The following is a 13248-nucleotide window of genomic DNA, read 5'->3' on the forward strand; positions in this document are numbered from 1 at the left end:
CAGAGTTGGAAATGCTAACGCTACAGCGTGAAGCAGATGCAGCCGTCGCGGAAGCACAAGTGTTGGAGGATGTGGGAGAAACACGCTATATCGTCACCCTCTTAAAATAATTGCCTAAGTCATTTTTTTACAAAAATGATTTTTTTTTGCCTAAATCATCTCCTCATGATGCTGGCCACCTCTGGTAAAATTGCCTACATCCTCAGTTAAACAGATCATGCCATTCTATCCTTTTAGTATAATTGCCTATATGTCAAGAGTGTGACTTAGGCAATTTTACAAGCTTTTCAAGATGGCGGCTGATACTAGAAGAAGACAATTCTACACAGATGCTGAAGTTATTTCCATGATTCAGGGCTCTTCCCATATTGGTAGGTGAAGATGTTTACTATAATATACGCTAAGCTATAAGTATTGCATAATATTTCATGTTTTTATTCAGTCTTTTTAGTTAAAATCAGTTAAGCTAGGAACTAGCTAAAAAGCTAGGAACTAGTTAAAAAGCTAGGAATCCAAGCAGAAACGTCTCAAGGGAATGTCATACAAGAGCAAAGGTGGCAAAGAAATAAGTGCAAAGGCTATGGGTCCTCCCTGCAACTCCAAGTTCTGTCAGCGAGTCTCAACTCGAGACTGCCATGTCCTTACAGAAGAGCAGCGGCAGTGGGTATTTTTACAAGATTTGGGCAATGAACACCTGGGAAGAACGTTGGTTATACATCACCACTTTGGTCACAAAGGTTAACATAAAGCAAAAAAAAGTTGCCGAGGCATCCCGACGCAATTCATCATTGTCCTACCAACTGAAGCTTGAAGATGGAACAAGTGTTAAAGTGTGCAAGGCACTTTTTTCCTCTACATTTGGTCTCCCTGAAAGAACCATTACAAAATGGCTGAACGACTCCATCGACCCTGAAAAACAAGCAGCAGCGCCGTCTAAATCTGGACCTAAGAGTGGCAAGCAGAAAAAAGGTTGAACCTGATGTCAAGGATTTCATTAAGAACTGGTTGAGGGACCTGCCCAGTGTTAATTCACACTACTGCAGAAGCACAGCTACCTACAAAGACAAGAAGTTCCTTTACCCAGGCACAACCATCTCCCAACTACATCATGAATATCAACAGGCAGCTGCAACTGCTGGAGTGAGGGCTGTTGGAGTCCAATATTTCACAGCTGTGTTCCATGAGGAGAAATATTCCGTATTTATTCCAAGAAAAGATCAGTGTGATGTTCGTGTTTCATTCAAACATGGGAATATCAGTAAGGCTGAATATGACGCACATGTCACCAAGAAGGATGAAGCGAGGCAAGAGAAATCCTGCGACAAGGATTGTGCTAATGAAGAGAAGTCCGTTTGGACAATGGACTTGCAAGCTGTGCTACTGTGTCCAAAAACCCAAGCCAGCAGCCTGTATTACAGAACAAAACTGCAGGTCCATAACTTTACCCTTTTCAACTTGAGATCAAAGGAAGGCTACTGCTATGTTTGGGACGAATCAGAAGGTGACCTGTGTAGCGGGGTATTTGCACATCTTCAGTATCATCATTTTGAAGGTGTGATCAAAGGCCATCCAGAACTCAAGGAGATCATAGTGTGGAGCGACGGTTGTGGTTATCAGAATCGCAATGCATGTTTGGCGAATGCATACTCTGAGCTTGCAAGGAAATATGGGGTACTAATAACACAGAAATACCTTGTTGCAGGTCATACACAAATGGAGTGTGACAGCATGCATAGTACTATTGAACGCAAAATAGTTGCAGATATCTTCACCCCAAGAGACTATGTCATTATATTCCAGACTGCAAGAATCAGGCCATCACCTTACCATGTGAAAGTGCTCAAGCACGATGAGTTCCTGAAACTGAATGGATCCTACTTCTGTAGCATCAGACCAGGCAAAAAAGCTGGAGACCCGACTGTGCATGACTTGCGGTCTCTTCAGTTTAGCAGTGAAGGCAAGGTCCATTTCAAACTGTCCTTCTCAGAAGCCTCTGTGTGGAAAGAACTGCCACAAAGGGTACAGGTGCCAAATGGGCCAATGGCATGGATACGATTGTTTCCATGTGCTCTGCCAATCAAGGAGACCTCCAGTCAATGAAACCCATCATGCCTGTCAAGTGTCATCACTTCTTTGACAATTTGCCACATTAATAGGCATCAGTCAAGAACCCAGCAAAGAAGAGCTGGAAGGAGAAGTGAATAAATGCACATGCCTCCTCAGCATTATGTTTAGTTATATATTCAACAAATGGTTCAGTTTTTTGTGTTTCCTGAACAATCTGAAAAAATGACTTAGGCGATTATTTTAAGAAGGTGACGATATTGGAAAATAGAAAGTCAGAGGAAAGGTTTAGACAGCAACGCACCAGTGATTATGTTCAATCTCAATTTGATCAGGATCAGCCTACCTCTCCATTAGCACCGGTCCCACCTATAAAACCGCCAGACCAAGCTGAATCATGGGACAGTTTCAGGACATTGTACCCACCTGCAAGCATAACAGAACTTCAACCTACCAATAATAAGACCAAGCGTGAAAAAGGAGATGAAACACACTTACCTGCACCAAACCTGTCTGAACTAAACAAAGTTGAGTCAAAGACTGACATTAAAAGGATAAACCCTCCAACACACGTACGTGCTCGGACACACAGCCCCCCACATAGGTCTCCAGCCAGCACGCCTCCCCCTTCAGACCCTTTGGCACAGTATTTGACACGACGAGATCTTGTTATGTCAGGTCTGTACCAATATGATGATAAGCAGAATTTCCGCGCATGGGAGTCCTCATTCACCAATGCAGTGGCTGAAGTCCAACTCACAGCAACACAAGAACTAGACCTCATGACCAAGTGGTTAGGGAAAGAGTCTGGTGAACAGGTGAGACGCATATGCTCAGTGCATGTCAACAATGCCAATCTAGCTCTACGTAAAGAATGGGAGAGGCTGCGTGACTGCTATGCCGCCCCTGAAATAATTGAACAGTCACTGTTCCAGAGGCTAGACAGCTTTCCAAGGATTTCAGCCAAAGGTCACACCAAATTACGTGAACTTGGAGATTTGCTCATGGAGATACAAGGCGCCAAGGAGGATGGATATCTCACTGGGCTGTCGTATCTAGATACCTCCCGAGGTATTGGACCAATTGTGGACAAGCTTCCATATGGACTTCAAGATAAGTGGGTGTCATCTGGGTCATGGTACAAAGAAGAGAACAATGGTTGCTTCCCTCCCTTCTTTTACTTTTGTCACTTTGTGTGTTACAAGGCTAAGAAGCGAAATGACCCCAGCTTTATTCATCAAAGCAGCAGCACAAATCCCACAAAACCAGAACATCTACCTGTGAAAAGTTTTAACACCAACAAATCTATCACAGTTCACAAAACAGATGTCTCGACAATCAGTAATGACCCTAACAAGAACTGCCCACTGCACGATAAACCACATCCACTTAAAAAATGCAGGACATTCAGAAACAAATCCATGGTCGACAGAACAGCTTTTCTAAAACAGAAAGGAATATGCTTCAAGTGTTGTTCTTCAACTTCCCATGTAGCCAAAGACTGCAAATCTTCTGTGAGGTGCTTAGAGTGTGAAAGCACCAATCATGACGCAGCCATGCACCCTAGCCCATTATTTCAACCCACCAAGGCTCCTCCGCTGCCACAAGTGAACGGCGGGGAGGGAGAAGATTCTAATAAGACTGATGTTAGAACAAGTTGCACAGAGGTTTGTGGCCTAGGTCAGTGGGGTCGTTCCTGTTCGAAGATTTGCCTTGCAAAGGTTTACCCCAAACATTCAAAGCACAAAGCCATTAGAGCCTATGTGATCCTGGATGACCAGAGCAATCGCTCTTTAGCCAGACCAGAGTTCTTTAAGCTGTTCAGTGTGGAAAACAAACCACTTTCGTACCATCTCAGAACATGCTCCGGCATCATGGAAACTTATGGCAGGAAGGCTGAAGGATTCCAGATAGAGTCGCTGGATGGAGAGGTGCTCATCTCTCTACCATCACTACTCGAGTGTCTTGAAATCCCAAACAATCGAGTTGAGATCCTGACACCAAGTGCAGTTTTGCATCAGCCTCATCTCCATCACATCGCCAAACATATTCCTGAACTGGACCCAGAAGCGGAGGTACTCCTGCTACTCGGAAGAGACGTGCTTAGAGCACACAAGGTCAGACAACAAGTAAATGGGCCACATAACGCTCCCTTTGCACAACGTCTCGATCTAGGCTGGGTGGTGATAGGAGAAGTGTGCTTAGGTAATGTGCACAAGCCAACAGTTGACACATTCAAGACCCATGTGTTAGATGGTGGTCGCCAGTCCATTTTTCAGCCTTGTACAAGTTTCATGCATGTCAAGGAAAAACAACCAAACTTCAGCAAGCCTAGTAGACTGCCAGAGAGGATGCTAGGACACACAGTGTTTGACCAAACTGAACATGATAACAAACCTGCTCCGTCAATAGATGATGTCTTCTTTCTAAAGATCATGGACACCAATGTCCACAGAAATGACGCTCAAAAGGAATCCTGAGATGCAGGATCAATATGTGGCATTCATGGAAAAGATCTTTGCCAACGGTCATGCAGAAGTAGCACCGCCATTGGAGGCAGATGAGGAGTGCTGGTATCTTCCGTCGTTTGGGGTATACCACCCGCAAAAGCCCAACCAAATCATGGTCGTTTTCGATTCCAGCGCACAGTACTCCGGGGTCTCGCTCAACGATGTGCTTCTGACAGGTCCCGACCTGAACAATTCTCTCCTAGGCGTCCTTCTATGCTTTCGGAAGGAGAGAGTTGCTGTCTTAGCCGACATCCAACAAATGTTTCACTGTTTTTTGGTACATGAAAATCATCGCAACTTCCTTCGTTTTTGTGGCACAAGGATAATGACCTAAGTAAGTCGGTTGTCGACTACTGCATGAGAGTTCATGTCTTTGGCAATTCGCCATCTCCTGCTGTAGCCATTTATGGCCTGCGAAGAACCATCGCTGAAGGCGCCCAGAAGTATGGGCCCGACACAGTGAAGTTTGTGGAAAGACACTTCTACGTAGATGATGGCTTGGTGTCTCTGCCATATGAAGCAGAGGCAATCGACCTCCTCCGACGAACTCAAGCTTCACTTGCTGAATCAAACCTCCGCTTACATAAGTTTGTGTCAAACAGTCCAGCAGTCATTGGAGCTTTCCTGCCTGAGGATTGTGTTCCAGTCACCAAGGATCTAGATTTGAGTGGAGAAACAACACCCATGCAGCGTAGCTTGGGACTGCTATGGGAGATCAGGTCAGATACATTCACCTTCTCTGCATCTACTGTTGTCAAACCCTTTACCCGACGTGGAGTCCTGTCCACTGTCAACAGTGTTTTTGATCCCCTGGGTTTGTTGGCACCCGTCACGATCCAGGGAAGAGCCCTTCTTAGGGAACTTACCTCAGAGCTGTCTGACTGGGATACACCCCTCCCAGAAGACAAGCTGAAGAAATGGGAAACCTGGAGAGATTCTCTTCAGGTCTTAAAGGAGCTTCATGTGCCACGCACATACACACCAACCTCGCTCAGCAAAGCTGTGCAGACGCAACTGTGTGTATTCTCGGATGCCTCGATCAAGACCATTGGAGCTGTCGCTTATCTGAGAACAGTTCAGGAGGATGGAAAAGCTGAAGTAGGACTTGTTATGGGCAAAGCCAAATTAGCACCTGAGTCCGAACCTACGATCCCACGGCTTGAGCTCTGCGCCGCCGTCCTTGCTGTAGAGTTGTCAGATCTCATCAGAGAGGAGCTAGATCTGAAACTGGATGCTATCAGGTTCTACACGGACAGCAAGGTGGTACTCAGGTACATTTATAATGTGACAAAACGTTTTGACACATATGTCCACAACAGAGTTCAACGCATCCGACAATCCTCCACACCAGAACAATGCCATTATGTACGCACAGAAGAAATCCCTGCGGACCATGCATCGAGATCTTTACCTGCATCCCATGTTGCGCAGAGTTCTTGGTTCTCAGGACTTTCATTCCTGCATCAGCCATCTGCAGAGACAACACAAACTAGTGAGACGTTTGAGCTCATCGGACCGGAAAATGACTCAGAGATCCGACCACAGGTGCGTACCTGCACTACTCACCTGAAGGAACCTGAACTTACCTCTGGCCGCTTTCAGCGCTTTTCCACCTTCAAATCTCTACTGCTGGCTCATGGCCATAGTCACTGCAACCTTCCCTGGGAAGGATGGACATGTGAGAAAGGTTGAGATAAAAACTACTAACCAAGGGGATGCAAGAACCTTCCTAAGGCCAGTTGCAGAGGTAGTCCTACTTCTGCCTAAGGACTGATCTAAAGACTGATGTTTCAGACTCCCACAAGTTCATAGTGGCCTCACATAGGCCAGACGGGGAGTGTGTTGCCTCTAAGGCATTTATACCATTTAACTGTAATGTGTAATAATTCATTTATATCCATTGTAGTTAATAATAACAGTAAAAAGGTTATTAAGATTATTTTATTTTGATAGTTGAGTTACTCATGACATCACTTCCTGATAAGGTCGCCTGTGTACTCGCGACTTCCTGTTTATGTTCCCTGCTTGTGTGGACTGAGAGTGATGCAGACATGCTAGGTGTGTTCTGAAGCCATCCGAAGCCTTCCGAAGCCATCCACTAAGAAATATTGTACAGGCAACGCCTTTTCACCAAATGTCATGAAGACTTCAGAGTAAAAGGTCAACTCCACTACGACTCATGTTTTCATTGGACACGGTTTAACTTTGTGTTGAATCAGAGTTGTTACACTCTGAGTGAGAACACTACAACAACCAAGCCCCTCAAGGACAATAATGCAGATAATGAGTCAACATCATCCAGCAGACACTGTTGTGAATTATTATTTGAATCCAATAGTAAAATTGACATGATTATATTGTTTAGTTTAAAAACAGTTAGGAGAAAAGTATTTACATTATTTACAGTAGATATTTGGAGAATGTTACTTCCTGATGGTAAAATTATTAGTTTGAATGTGATAATGTGAGACCTTTATTTTGATGAACAGGAAGTAATGTGTAATGCGTATTCGTTGTATGAAGGATTCCAGAGATGAAGTCGCAAGTCGCAACCTGCCTTAGTTTAAATAAATACTACTTCTTTGTAATACTGTAATAGTGCATTTGGAAGTAAAGTTCCGTTCAAAGAAAACGTTTGATCATCATTAGAAGCTTAAAACTACACAACATTTTGGTGCCGAAACCCGGGAATTGAAGATTGAATTGACTGTGTCGAAGTTGGAAGCTAACGCTAGCTACATTGGCAGCAGAGATGGCCGAGCGTTTTGAACGGATGAAGAAGAAGAGAAAGACGGTACGCACATCTACAACGAAGTGGTTGAATCGCTTAGATGAGGAGGTGATCAATGAGGTGCCCGACTGTGATAAACTTTGTGAAATGCTGTCAGTATTGTCGACCAAGGAAGATATTTTAATGGACTTAAACAAAGGCATTGAAGATGAAACGTCGACAGACGACCTTGAGACGGAGATTGCTAGTACTCAGGAATACCAGGACCGCATTACCACGCTGAAGGTTCGTGCCACGAGGCTCATTCAGCCTGCACGTGATAACGTGAGTGTGCTGGTGAGCAATGCAAGTTCGAACTCCGTGAGACCAGTGAGTAGACAGACTGTTAAACTACCGAAGCTGGTGATAGAGAAATACAGTGGAGAAATTAGCCAGTGGCAAGAATTCTGGTCTCAGTATGAAACGGCTATTCATGAGAATGATGCACTGTGTAAGAGGGAGAAATTTACCTATCTGAGATCCTATTTGACTGGAGCAGCAGCAAGAGCTGTTGCAGGGCTTACTTTGAATGATAGCAATTATGACGCTGCAGTTGAATTGCTCCGCAATCGTTTTGGAAGGAAAGACATTGTAATTAGTGCACACATGTCCAAACTACTGAGCTTAACCCCTGTGAAAAGGTCATCAGATGTTGCAGCACTCAGGCACCTGTACGACGAATGTGAAATACAGATTCGCAGTCTAGAGTCCATGGGAGTTCACAGTGACACATATGGCTGCCTGCTATGTCCAGTACTGCTCCAGCTTCTGCCGGAAGACATAGCACTAGTCTACACGCGCAAGTCAGACCCCAATGACGAATGGAAGGTGCCAGAGCTCATCCAGTTCCTGCAAAAAGAGGTCCAAAGCAGAGAGAGAGCACTTCAGCTTACCAGACCAGGTAACACTCAAAGAGACATTCCACCAAGTAATAAACCATTCAGTAGGCCAGCACCCCCTTATGAAAACAAACCTAAAAAATGGAACGTGCCCTCAGCTACTGCGTTGCACACAGCAAGTAATGCACCACAGATCTGCATATATTGTGACAGTGCTAACCATAAACCAGAACATTGTACTGAGAATTCTGTGTCTACTCGCAAAGAAAAATTAAGAAAGCTTGGAAGATGCTACGTGTGCCTTGGCCCAAAACACATAGCAAAATTCTGCAAAGTTAAAGGTGTTTCATGCCCTCTGTGTGGTCGCAGACATCACCAGTCAGTTTGTGAGCAAGGTGAAGCAAAGGCAGATGTGGACAGTGGCAGCACAGAGGCTGTTGTGTCCTCTGTGTCCAGCACAGCGAAACAGAAAGCTAATTCACAGAACACAGTGTTGCTCCAGACAGTGAAAGCATGGACAGAGGGCCCAGCAGGGAGAAAAATCGTACGCTGTCTGTTAGATGGAGGCAGCCAGAGAAGCTTCATTCATGAGGGTGTGGTGAAAGCCTTAAGATTACCAGTGGTAAGACAAGAAACGCTGCATCTACACACCTTTGGATCTACAGCTCCTGTGAAGGCACAGCGTAACATTGTGAAGGTCTCTCTGGAAAATGTGTGGAACACACAGCAAAGGATTGAGATTGAAGCTGTGGAAACCCCTCAAGTGTGCTCGGCAGTGATAAAGGTCCCCAGTGAACCCATCCAAGAGGAGCTCAGGAGAAAAGGTCTGCAGCTTGCTGATTTTCCACTGGACGGCCCTGATGACCCAGAACTGTCGATGCTCATAGGGGCAGACTATTACTGGAAAGTGGTGTCAGGCAAAGTCCAGAGAATAACAGAATCACTAGTGGCCGTAGAAAGCAGCTTCGGGTGGGCTTTGCAGGGGCCAGTTTCAACATCCAGTGTAACTGATGCTACTTGTATGCACATCAGCCTAGAAGAGGACACACAGATCTCAAAACAGCTACATGCCTTTTGGGAGGTGGAGTCACTGGGCATTGTTAATGAGAAGGCCCAGAGTGCAGTGGAAACTGACGCTCTACAGAACTTTGAACAGACTGTGACACACAAAGATGACCGCTACCAAGTTGAGTTACCATGGCGACCTGACAAACCGACACTCCCAGACAACTTCCGAGTGGCTAAAGGACGGTTCGAAGGCCTCAAGAGGAGACTCAAAATGGATGCAACCCTGTACTCAAGGTACAATGATGTCATACAGGATTATCTGCAGCAAGGCATCTGTGAGGATGTACCTGAGGATGTGTCAGCGGCAGAGCAGCCAGAGGCTGTGAGATACTACATGCCACATCATGCTGTTCTTCGAGAAGATAAGGTAACAACTAAACTGAGAATTGTATTTGATGCATCATCACATGAGGAAGGTTGCCCCTCCCTAAATGACTGTTTACTGACCGGGCCAAACCTTAATCCAAACCTGTTAGATGTGCTAATCAAATTCAGATTACATGAGATAGCCTTTACTGCAGACATTACCAAGGCTTTCCTGCAGATAGCTCTAGCAGAGAAGGACAAAGATGCTGTTAGGTTCCTGTGGCTACATGGACCTCTGACCAAAGATGCTGAAGGTGAGCTGCGGATTATGAGGATGAGTAGAGTAGTTTTCGGAGTGTCGCCCAGCCCATTCCTGTTAGCTGCCACCATAAGAAACCACATCAAGCAGTATGACAGTGAGCAGCCCAGGGCAGTGGAGGCACTGAGAGAGTCTCTCTACGTGGATGATCTGATCTACAGCTCAAGTAATGTGAATGAAGCCCTTTCAGTTTCCTCAACAGCAAAGGAGATCCTGTCCCATGCCGGCATGAACCTGTGCAAATGGGTAACCAACTCACCACATCTGAGAGCCAAGTGGGCAGAGAGTGGAGTGGAGCACGCGACAGAAACAGACACCTGTGGAAATGTGCTGAAAGTGTTGGGGTTAGTATGGAGATCAGAGAAAGATGAGTTTGTGTTTGATTTAAAGGGACTGTTGAACATTTTAAAGGGCAAAGAGAACACAAAGAGTGTGCTACAGACATCAGCTCGTATCTTTGACCCTATTGGTTTCCTTACTCCATTCACCATACGGGTAAAGTGCCTGTTTCAAGAGCTGTGGGAGAGGGGAATCAGTTGGGATGAACAGTTGCCCACAGATTTGGCTGAAAAATGGAATCAGTGGTGTGCGGAGCTGCCGAAGCTACACCTTCTAGCCATTCCGAGATGGTACCACATTGACATTCAGCCAAACTCACAGACACTGAAACTGCACGTCTTCTGCGACGCCAGTGAGAAGGCATACGGTGCTGTTGCCTATCTACAAGGACCGAACAAGGAAGGGGAGATTGTGACAAGTTTTGTGGCATCCAAGGCAAAGGTAGCCCCATTAAAGAAATTGACTTTACCACGCTTAGAGCTTATGGGTGCACTGATTGGAGCAAGGTTAGGAAATAATCTTCTCAAGCCTCTGAACATGGAGAAAAATCAGCTGAGTATGAGAACAGATTCGATGATTGTTTTCCATTGGATACGCAGTGCAGCACAAAAATGGAAGCCGTTTGTGTCAAACCGAGTGACTGAGATACAAGGTCTCACCAATCCAGAACAGTGGTCTCACTGCCAGGGTAAAACCAATCCAGCTGATTTACCCACCAGAGGCCAGAGCGTCGAGAACCTCATCCAAAGCCGGCTGTGGTGGAGCGGCCCTCCGTCACTATCACCAACTGATGAGGCAGAGAACATTGATGAGGACCGTGTTGCGGATGAGGTGAGCACTGAGCTCAGATCCAAGTTCCAGACAGCAGTACAGCTCGCTAGCACTGAACAAGTTGAACCACTGTTAGACTTACACAAGTACAGCAGGTTAAAGACAGTGTTAAGAATAACTGCATGGGTGAAAAGGTTCATAGCTAATGCCCGCTCCAGTCTGAAAACGCAGGGAGAGCTAACTTCTGAGGAGCTCACTGCAGCAGAAGTGTACTGGGTGAAGATGACACAAGAGCAGAGCTTCAGCCAAGAAATTTGTCAGCTGACATCAGGTCAAGACATCAAGAGAGATTCGAAAATCAGAGACTTGAAACCATTCTTGGATAAAAATGGCCTTGTCAGTGTAGGAGGCAGGTTACAGCACTCTAACTTTAGTTACAGAGAACAACACCCATATGTGCTACCAACGAATCACAGATACTCTGAGCTACTAGTTCAGCAATGCCATGAGAGAGTGATGCATTCTGGGGTAAGAGATACTCTTGTTCAAATGCGGGAAAGATACTGGGTTTTAAAGGGGAGACAGCTAGTGAAGCGGGTGGTGTCACATTGTTACATCTGTAGGAGGTTAAAGGTGAAACCAGCTCAGCAAATAACAGCTCCATTACCCAGAGACAGAGTCACAGAATCCCCACCTTTTGAAGTAGTTGGGATAGATTTTGCAGGTCCACTGTATGTAAAGTCTAGTGGACAGCCTAAGAAGGCATACATTGCACTCTTCACTTGTGCTGTCACTAGGGCAGTGCATTTGGAGTTAGTCACAGACCAGACCACTGAAAACTTTCTTTTAGCTTTAAGGAGATTTATTGCAAGACGAGGGCTGTGTAAAGTTATTTACTCGGACAATGCCAAAACATTCAAAAGAGCAGACCAAGATCTCAAAGAACTGTGGAAGTCATTCAGGGGATCAGAGCTCACAGAGTTTTTCACAGATAAGGGGATCACCTGGAAGTTCATTGCTGAGAGAGCTGCATGGTGGGGCGGCTTTTGGGAGAGACTTGTAAGATCTGTTAAAACATGCCTAAAGAAGATCCTGGGGAAAGCTTCATTAAGTTTTGAGGAGCTTACAACCATGCTTGCCGAGGTAGAGGCTGTGCTGAACTCCAGGCCCCTCTCTTATGTACATGAGGATGTTTCAGAGCCCCAGCCACTCACACCGGCTCATTTCCTGGTTGGAAAAAGACTAACTTCTCTACCCCCAAAGACTATGCTTCCACCATCTCAGGCGACAAATGTGAGCAGAGAGGACATGGGAAGGAGATGGAAGTACCGTCAAAGACTCTTGACCAGCCTTTGGAACAGCTGGCGAAAAGACTACTTGATGGACTTGAAATCAGCTCACAAGTGTGAGACACCTACACCCACTGTGCTGAAGGTGGGAGATGTCATCCTGATCGGAGAAGACAATGCACCCCGGCAGACCTGGAAAATAGGCAGAATAACAGAACTGTTTCCAGGAAGAGATGGACTCATTCGTTCCTGTACTGTTCGTACTTCTACGGGCAGTGTGTTAAGAAGACCTGTTCAGCTGATATATCCTTTGGAGATTAATTAAGTGGACTGAATAGTAATGAACAATTGTTCATTGGGCGGGAATGTTGTGAATTATTATTTGAATCCAATAGTAAAATTGACATGATTATATTGTTTAGTTTAAAAACAGTTAGGAGAAAAGTATTTACATTATTTACAGTAGATATTTGGAGAATGTTACTTCCTGATGGTAAAATTATTAGTTTGAATGTGATAATGTGAGACCTTTATTTTGATGAACAGGAAGTAATGTGTAATGCGTATTCGTTGTATGAAGGATTCCAGAGATGAAGTCGCAAGTCGCAACCTGCCTTAGTTTAAATAAATACTACTTCTTTGTAATACTGTAATAGTGCATTTGGAAGTAAAGTTCCGTTCAAAGAAAACGTTTGATCATCATTAGAAGCTTAAAACTACACAACAGACACAAAGCAACATTAGAATTCATCTGGAGTGATGTTTCTGGTGCCTTGTGAAAATATGCCACTTTTAACTGTTTTTTTCTGTTAAAGCTGTGCATTTTTTGTCATACCCATGAATTATACACACATATTTTAATATGGAAATATCCCAATATTGCGAGATAATGCCCCCTTTTTCAGCACGGGAACATACAGTACAATAATCAAACTTAATATCAGTAGCTGCTTCAGTTTGGGGTTCTGTTTTT

Source organism: Eleginops maclovinus, chromosome 19 (genome assembly GCF_036324505.1).
Source record: "Eleginops maclovinus isolate JMC-PN-2008 ecotype Puerto Natales chromosome 19, JC_Emac_rtc_rv5, whole genome shotgun sequence".
Taxonomy (NCBI): Eukaryota; Metazoa; Chordata; class Actinopteri; order Perciformes; family Eleginopidae; genus Eleginops; species Eleginops maclovinus.